The following is a 10169-nucleotide window of genomic DNA, read 5'->3' on the forward strand; positions in this document are numbered from 1 at the left end:
AGGTATAGCGTGCGCCGAACAGTCACGTCGGTTATTAAGGGGCACGTTCGCTTTAAAAGCCCAAGGAGCTTGTTGGCTTTCGCAGTAATGGCGTGAATGTGGGGTTTCCAAGAGAGCGAACTTGTGATGTGAACACCCAGATCTTTTTCGGTGGAGACGCGCTCAAGTTGAGCACTGTCCAGGGTGTACTCGTGAACCAGGGGGGATTTTTTACAGGTGACAGTAAGTGATTTACATTTAGAGGTGTTAAATTTAATGCGATTGTGCTTTGACCAGCTGTTTAGGTTGCCTAGAGTAGTTTGCAGAGACTGACAATCACAGATAGAGGTAACGCTTTTGTACAGCTTGGTGTCGTCAGCATACAAGGCTACCCTGACCCCGCCTACGACTTCCTCCGGTAGATCGTTAATAAAAATTGTGAACAGTAGCGGCCCTAACAGACTCCCTTGTGGGACACTGGAAGTAACCGGCGCCCACTTTGATGCATCACCTTCCACAACCACTCTTTGGGCGCGACCAGTTAAGTAGTCCGTGAACCATGCAAATAGTGGTCCCGAAACACCATACGCCTTCAACTTGGCCAGGAGGATTGAGTGATCTACGGAATCGAATGCTTTGGCAAAATCCAGGTAGATTAAGTCAGACTGAATGTTCTTGTCCAGAGCTTCGCTTATGGAGTGCGACACCGACAATAGCTGGGTGACACACAACCAGTGTTGTGAAAGGCTGATTAAGTGTTTCATGTGATCGCAAAAAACGGGTGGCCACGCAATGTTCCAAGATCTTACTGATAATAGTAAGGAGTGAGATGGGCCGATAGTTTTCGGCGGGTTCTTTTGAGTCTTTCTTGTGAAGAGGTGTAATATCCGCAGTTTTCCACTCATAGGATAGCTTACCCCGACTCAAAGAGAAATTGAAAAGCGCACAAAGACTAGGAGCAATTTGCTCAGAGCATTCTTTCAAAAGGCGCGCTGGGATGTCATCAGGTCCGCATGCTTTTGAAATGTCCAAGTTACTCAAGCATTCCCTGACTTCATTAACCGTCACTTCTATATGAGAAATTTCCATATCGGTTAGTGAATTATGCGATGGCGTGATGTTTACATCAGGGGTAGCCGGGAGAAATACGGAGCAAAAATAGTTGTTAAGAAGCTCTGCTTTCTGTTCTGGTTTTTCAGCAGCTACACCATTATAAGAGTTTACTGAGTTCGCACCTGATCGCCTGCCGAGAAAAGCTTTGTGATAGCTCCAAAAGATCTTGGGATTGTCCTTGAATGACATTTCAAATTTTGCATCGTATAACGTACTTGAGGTTTTGACTGAGAGCACATAGTTTTTGTTTCCGTGCGTCAGTCTTGTGCTGTCGATATTTCCTCAAAGCAGCGTACTTTTTTCGAATTAGGTGCCGCACTCCGCCATCAATCCAGGGTGGAGAGTTTGTGTCACGAACTGTTTTTGTTGGGACATGATCTTTTACGGCTGAGAAAAACAAATCCTTCCAATTAGACCAGTACTCGTCAATGTCCTCGGAGGCAGCAATTTGGAAAGGTGTTCTTGAGAGGGATTCCCGCAAAGCGTTGAGGTTTCCGTTTTTAAAATCAAACAATTGCCATGTGGATCCCTTAGATCTCTTGAATCTTAATGTAATTGTGAATGTTATAACGTAATGACCCGAGGGAAAACAGCCATCTTGGGGGTGAAAAGTTGAAACATTCTCAATAACGTTGGGCCAGTTGGACAGCAGTAGGTCAAGTTTATTGCCGGAGATATGAGTGGGACCAGAGATACACTGTTGGAGAAAGTTATCCCCCATTAAATCACAGAAAACGTTGTGGTCCGCTCAGCCCCCATTGTTTATAGGGGCAGACATGTCTTCTGACCAATGCAATTCCGGTAGGTTGAAATCACCCCCGAGTATTAAGCGGGATGATTCACCATTTTCCTGAAGCGCAGAGTTCAGTTGAGTGAGTGGTTCAGGTGCAATGTCGGGATGGTAGAAACAGTAAAGAAGCACAGGTTTGTCGTGTCCGTTTCTAAGTTCTACGACAACAAGCTTGGTGCTTTCCCTTTTGAAGGTCATTACGTCTCGCAGACTGAACATCACGTTTAATAGCTACCAACACTCCGCCAGCACGCTCGCCTCTTTCTTTTCTATAGATTGTGTAGCCAGGAAGGATTTCGGTGTCAAAAATGGTGGCGTTCAGCCATGTTTCGGTTATCAGAACAACATTGAAGTCCCCACCATAGACAAGACGCTGGAGTAAAGTTATTTTGCAAAACTTTTTAGCGTCGTCTACTGACTTGACAAAAGCTTTTAGGCTTCTTGCGTTCAGGTATAAAGCGCGAAGCGAGTCACTCCAACAGGTCGGTCCTGGATTCGGATGAATCCCGACGAGATAAACTTCGCAGGGATTGAAAGTAGCCGCCCGATTTGGGCCATACAAGATGGTGCACTTTAAGTCCTAGTTATCCTGCATAAAAAATGAAAGAAATCACCATCCCCATCCCCTTTGACTCCTGAATGTTCCCAACTTGAAGAAGTACAAGATGACACCATTTGCCATTTCTCCCCACCAGGCCAAAACACAAACACTGATCCATTTTCGCAAGCCAGCATCGTCTCATCTTCATCAATTTCCGCGCAATCTTCTCTGTAAATTTTTTACGTCCTCTATCGATATTCCAAGTTTTCTTTTTCCTGAGCACAGAATTATTTCAAAGCTCAAGACCTGCATGCATATGAAAACACCTTCAGAAGATTTTTTATCCATTTGTCTTTTAAAAACAACCGAAGCTCCAGAGTTCAATTGACCGAATTTTCACTCTCTGACATGTGAGTTCTTCAACCCATGACTAATAAATCCTTACTTCGTAGTTATTGGTCAACGAACATCACATAGAAAGCATGTAAACACACAAGAAAAAGCAGTCCTCATAAAATAAGCTTCAATAGATGTAAATAGTGATAATAACAAACATAACTTAAAGCTCTATTTGTGATAATTAAATAGGTCATAGGTCAAAACCAGTTGGGTCGGTACATTTCGCTGACAAAATGTACCAAACCAAACCAGTTGCCCGTTACATAAAAAATGCATACATGAGATTTTGAATACAAGAACATGCAATTGATTTTCATAACAAAAGAGTGAAAAATTTTGGGTTAAAAGGACATGCATACCGGAACAATTCTTTCAATCTTCATTCGCGAACATTGGACTCAAGCGGAACGATTCATTCGAGAACAATGAGTCCAGAGCATACAATATCATTAAAAATGTGCCTACCTTTGTCGATCAAACTTTCAAGATTTTCGGCTACTACAGCCTTCTTCGGGTCATGGCTATCAGAAACTTTACAAAGCATTATCCAGACTGGAATCCACGATCGAGTTTGTCAAGAGAGCGACAATGATGTATGCCAAATTACTATGAGGCGCAAAAATGAAGACCGCTGACCAAGGAGTGACTGCCCCGCCTAATTTCCCCTGTATGGGATGCGAAGACCGTGACATCCAGCAAATTCCCCGCCTACCGGGGAACCAAAATGGAGTGTATATGAGGTGAAAGTCGCCGCAATCCCCCGCTAAGGCCCGAATGGGGGGGAGGGGGGGGGGGGGTTTCAATGACTGGTGCATAAGTGCCACAAGTTTACAGTGTTCTTCATTGCCGGTAGGATAGTGCTGCTTGACGTTTTTATTCGTAACTGAGTTTGATGTACTGTGTTCGAATTTCTTTTGGTATATATCTGTTGCAGTTAATTTTTCATATCAGTTAATTTCTTTTTCTAACCAGTTAAATTTTTTTAACTAGGTAAATTTTTTAACCAGGTTTTTTTAATCAACTGTCTAAAAAAGGGATTTTCCTTTTTTAGGGGTGTAGTTAAAAAACAGGGGCTTGGTTTTTTAGGGGGTATGAAAAAAGAACGAAACTCTGCTCCTCTCAGTTCTACTTGTCCTACCCGTCCCTCATCTTCCCCCATTATCCCTATCCTACCCCATCCTTTCTTCACGGATCTATCCCCCCTTACCTTCCAGTTACCTTCCCCCTTGGATATCCCTTATGCCCACCCCCTTCTACAGCACTTCTTACAGACAATCCATACTTGTCAAGACTTTTTTTTTTCACTCACCCGAACTTGAACTTGAACCCCTATCTCTGGATCTGCTGTCCACTCTCTTATCCACTTGACCACACAAGCAACTCAAGCAAACCTCTCATCATAATTTATCATTAAATATTTTATTATTCATCCCAGGCCACTCTCGGTCCAAACTTTAATTTATTCACATTTGGACAGCAGAGCCATGCACATGTTGTAAATCTTGTAGCACTGATGAAATGGATTCTATGGAGAAATACAGGAATTGAAAAGATTTGCAAATTACTTGTCATTCAAAAGATGATTTTTACAGGAAGGGCAAACGTTTCTTGAAAGAAAAACAGAGAAGAAACCCGGCCTGTCAGGAAACGAAGATCGATCTGAGCAGAAACAATTAACAAACTGGGAACATCAGATGATACCTTAAAAGAAATGGGCTTACAGCAACGGCAAACATCAAGAAAGTAGCTCTAAAATGGGAACTGTTTCAAATCTTGTCCCAAGTACATAGTCGAATTTCTCACAGAGGACACAAGTGTGAAAAACAGTAGTTGCTTTTAGGAAAAGTAACTGATATTAAAAAAAAAACATTCTGCCCGAGTAGTGACCAAGTTTGGAAAACTCCAATCACTTATTTCTCCCACTAGATTGGATCTGTAGCATGTAAACAGGCCATTTTGCAAAATGAGTAAACAAATTTTCTTTCAAGGTAAATTGAAGTTTATTCATATTGTAGCAGTACCAAATAATAATACCATTGTAACGTTATTGTAATGTAGTTACTTTCCGGTAGTATACTGCTCTTGTTAATTGAAAATCTGAGAGAGAAATATTTATCAATCTTGTATTAAATTAAACAAGTTATATTTCCAAAGGAATCATGAAAAAATATCACTATTTTTTCATATCTAAAATTGTCCTACTATGTGAAAGACAAAAGAAGGGTCTAGCTCTGAGGAACGGCTAACAATCAAAATGCCAGCTTTCAAATTTCTTCACAGTGGTCAATTTCCCATATCAACTTCACTTGATAAACCCTTTCTTTTACTTCACTTTCCCACTGACACAGCACCACAGCTTCTTTACAATCTAACCCCTTTATCCTACAAGTGAAAGAATGCTTTACTTCCAATAACCAGGGACCAATGTTCTTAACCCAATGACCAAGACAACGGTTGTTTTAGACTAAACACTTCAGATAATTGATTACTCCAATCACTACAATACATGCCAATCCCACGCATGGAATGCAGTGTCTCGCACTTGTACACTGACTGCAGACTAATCCTAACTCAGTTATTGAAAGCTAACTATTTTAAAATGGTTGCTTAGACTTAAATACTGCTTATCAGCGCTAATCAAATGGGTGCTTAGACTTAAATACTGTTTAATATCAGCAATATTTATAGACAGTCTGCAGTTGTCATACGCCTCCTGGTATGCTAACTGATTCAAATAAAATGGTGTGTAACCCTAATCACTAAATTGAAAGCTTAACCCTAATTCCTAAAATGCAGGCAGTCTCCCTAACCTTACATGAAAGCTAATCATTCAAAATAAGTGCTCAGTAACCCAAATCACTCAGCTGAGCATTTGACCTTAATCATTTTTCACGAGAAAAAAAACGTTTACCCAGTTTTTGAAAATTTTACCTAGTTAAAAAAATATTACCTATAAAATCACCTAGTTAGAAAAAAACAAACTAGTTGGAAATAAAATCACCTAGTTAAAAACAAAAAAACTAAGTAGTTGAAAATAGAAATTAACTGAAAACAAAAATTAACTGCAACATATCCACAATGATAAAATAAGCGAAATTGTTCAGATTTAGCCAAGAAGAGAGTCATAATCTGAAATGTGGTTTTTCTTGCTGCCATTGATAGCGTGACAAGGGCACGAGCGTATTTGTTTTATCTCGCATTGAAAGGTTTTCTCTTCGTAAGGTAGCTAAAATGCACTACATTTCTCCTAAAAGCGCCTCGCGATTAATCAGTGACATTTTCCTGGAATGAACAGGATATACAAAGGTTTAACAGCTAAGAGAAACCTATTCAGCCGTTGTTTAACACAAGACGTCCATGGAAGTTGCGTTAAAGAAGGCAAGGGAGACCCACAAGAGCGAAGAAGACAGCGTTTCTACAGTTGTTGTATCTGCGAGAAAAGTTTGTTGCTTTCTGACTTCTAAAGAATATTACGACTATGGCGTTCCATTCCCGCCAAAATTCAATGTTGCATTTTACATTGTACTTTTCACATTTTACCCCACATTTGTTGTTTGACATCGGAGTTTACACTTTCGTCATTCAACTTTCCTCGTGTAACATTAAAGTTTTGCCTGGTACATTCACCTTTTCGTACACAATATTCAAGCTCACGTTCAAGTTGAGCGGGTTTTACTTCCAAGTTTTCACATTTGATGTTGAGCATTTGCCAATGAAGTCTTTGCTTTCAACATTTGACTTTACGTATTTCACTTGCAAGTTTGCTGCATTGTACATTCAACTTTTTAAATTGTACTTTCATCCGCTGGTCATCCACCTATGGTAATCGTGGACTCAAATGACCCAGTCCACCCCCGCTAACATTATTCGTGGCACTTCTTGTCAAACATGGCGGATCACCAGCCAACTTCGAGTTCCAGACCTGCCGTGCCCGCGGCTAGTTTGAGCAAGGTGACCATAATTAGTTTAATGTTCTTAAAAGTGCTTAATATAGTCTTGAATAGCAGTGGCTTTTTATTTAAGCCTAATTTTTAGTGAACAAATGTTAACTTGTTTATGACAAAATTAAGCTTAAACTTAAACTAACCTTTAGGCTTATAGCTATGCATGCAATTTTGGTTTATCCTTATTGACCATGGCCATTCATCTTAATTGTTGAGGTTGATTATGTATTTAATGAATTTATTCAACAGATGTCAGATGACATACCTTACTTGCTTGATATCATCAGTGCTATTGATAGATTATCTCGAGATCCCTCAATAGGTTTTCAACCAATAGTTTTCAAGCTCGATTTTTCGCAAAGAATAACTGTTAGCCTTGATGTAGATGGCATAGTAACAGAACTAGTTGGACTTGCTTACAGTATGTTGGTTGAGATGGATCAAAGAAACCATGTTGATTGTGCACTTGATTTTTTAAAGAACGAACTTCGCATGGACAATGCCGATAGGTTTGAATTCCAGAGGGTCCATCGAATTGGAAAGCGCAACTCTTCTGAAGGAAAGCCGAGGCAGATCATTGCTAGTTTCTTATGATATCCAGACCAAGAGAGTGTCATGTCCAGAGTGAAGGAATTAAAAGGCAAAGAGTTCTTCATTTCAGCGAATTATCCTAAAGTAATCATTGATCGTAGCGAAAAGAAAATGCATTTATGGAAGAAAGCGAAGAAACAGGGTAAGACTGCTTTTTTTAGTAGGGCAGAACCGGATAAACTGTACATAGATGGTGTTTTAGTATCGTGATCCGTATTACTCCCAATCAAAAGGCCATATCATCTACAAACAATGTGTTGTTAATATTTTGCTTCCAAAAAACCGGAGCGGTATGTAAATGTATGTGCATGTTATAATGAATGCAAGACCCGTTTTGTTAGAAGCGTCATTAACAGCTTTTGCTGGCTACTGTCTTATTTTTTTAATTAAGTGTTGTAATCTTGTCCAGTTGTTTTTGTCTTTTATTGTAGTTTTGGTATGCTTATTAAGCAGTGGTTTTGTTTGAGGGACGTGTGGGATTCATATGAGCGCTTTCATATTGGCAATATTTCTTCACATGTTTATCAATCCTTGTTATTTATTGCATTGTTCATCACAGTGTATGAAACGTAATCTTAATTTTAAAATGTTATTGTTGAATGCTTGAGGGATCCGTTCTTTCGAAAAAAGAGAAGGTGCTTTTTCATTGGTTAGCAAAAGACAAATCCGATATAATTTTTTTGCAAGAAACGTACAGCACTCCTGAAGTCGAAAATATATGGAAGTCACAGTGGAGGGGAGATATTTACTTCAGTCATGGTTCGGAACATAGCAGAGGAGTTATGATTTTTGTAAAAGAGGTTTTTGACTGTGAATTTAAGGTTTGTTGCGAGCATACACAGGGTAGATTAATTATACTCAAAGGCTTTATTCAGGGTCACGAGTTTGTCCTTGCCAATATTTATGCACCAAATAGAACTAATGATCAATGTATTTTCTTTGAAGAAATTCAAACTCATCTTGATGATGTGGAAATAGAAACAAATTGTGAGATGGTCATTGGCGAAGATTTTAATGTGATTCTCAACACTAGTATGGATGGGGTTGGTGGTAAACCTAAACTAAAAGAGTCACGCGAAAAGATCGAAAATTTGAGTTCTTCCTTTGACGTGATCGATATATGGAGGATAAGAAATCCAGAAGTTCAACATCAACTTTTCAATTCACTTTTTGGAGGAGGAGAAATTTGTCTTAACCGCTCATAATTTGGGCTTCCTAATTTACAACGAAAAGAAATACACTATGCAGTCATTTCATAACCACAGAAATAAATAACATCATTTTACTCTGGTCAACTTCAGAAAAACAGCTGACCTCGATAAGGTCTAACTTGAGCCCGCTATATAGTCATGTGATACTGGTCAGCGGATACCTTGTTTTGACAAGTGTCAATTGACCATAACATTGATGTCCAATATCAAAGATGTATGCTGTAAACTAGTTAGTGTCAAATGTAGTATTGCCTCCTGGATGAGCTCTAAACTTTAATAGCGTGGCGCACAAATTCTAAAAATAGATTTTGTCTCATGAGACCCCCCGCGAGACTCAGACAAACATTGCAGTCCGCCATAAGAGAATGTATGCGAGGGAGCGTCAATATGTAAAGAAAACATGCGAAACATTTGGTAAATCGGAGTGTATGCTTTCTCAAAGGGCCAAGAATGGTTAGTACAAAGCATTGCTGCCATGGTGAGTGCAGAACTGACTCAAGGTATCGTGAATATACCCTAAGATAAATTTTGTCCATTGCCTAGTTTTTCAGAACATAAGAAGAGGAAAATAAAATACCAAATATTATATTTGCATTACATCTACACATCATCTACGTTAGAAAAATCATCTTCAATATTCTGAATATCTGGTTCAAGAGAACTTGGCTGTTGGGCAGCATGATTCCTCTTTGCTTTGGAAAACAAGATATCAATGGTTCTGGATCCAGATGCACTTTTTTTCAGCCTCTCATATTTTTCCCAGCATTTCTCAAAGTGACCTAAATAGCAGAAAACAGATGAATAAGAATCTATAAAATCTCATAGAGTTTTAATCTTATTATGAGTAAAGTGTCTATATGTTGATTGCGTCTGAATTTGTAACGTTTTTTTTTAGAAAACCTACTTTTGAGGAAGTGCTGTACTTTTCCAGAAACAGTACGGTCTCCAGCAATCACTTTTATTCCTTTACACACCCCACATTTTACATTCAACTCGTCTATGGCACTACTACCAGCAAGCTTATTCAACTCTGCAAAAAAAGAGCACAAACAAACGCAAATCAAACAAATCTTAAGCAAGAAAAAGAAAAAAAAACAGAAAAGATCAGAAAAGGGGAATCCTGCCTATATTAAAAACTGCCAGCTCTTTCTTCTGACGTTCATTTCGAGAAACTGTTTCTGCTTTGCGGATTTTCTCTTTAATGGCTTTGTCCTCGCTTGCTTCCATCTCCCTTTTCCTGTCTTTCCTCTGGACCATTGCAGGCGTATCATTGCAATGGGGAGTCTTTGACTGAATTGGTTGACTTGACTTATCACCACTTTTTCTTCCCTTATGGGACTTATGGACCTCAACAACAATAGTCTTAGATCCCAAAGTTGTAATCTTTTCAACAACATGAACTACAATCAGAAAGCATTAAACAATGTAAATGTCAAAATATTTTAAGCAATTTTTCTGATAGACAAGATGCATGATTATCAAATTGAAGTGAAACTCAAAATAATAACTTACTAAGAAAGTCCAAGAAAGCAAAGCAACAAAAAATTAATAATAGTCATAATAAGCCAGAAATAAACAGGGATTGGTACGACTGAGGAATA

The sequence above is a fragment of the Montipora foliosa genome, chromosome 8 (genome assembly GCF_036669935.1).
Source record: "Montipora foliosa isolate CH-2021 chromosome 8, ASM3666993v2, whole genome shotgun sequence".
Taxonomy (NCBI): Eukaryota; Metazoa; Cnidaria; class Anthozoa; order Scleractinia; family Acroporidae; genus Montipora; species Montipora foliosa.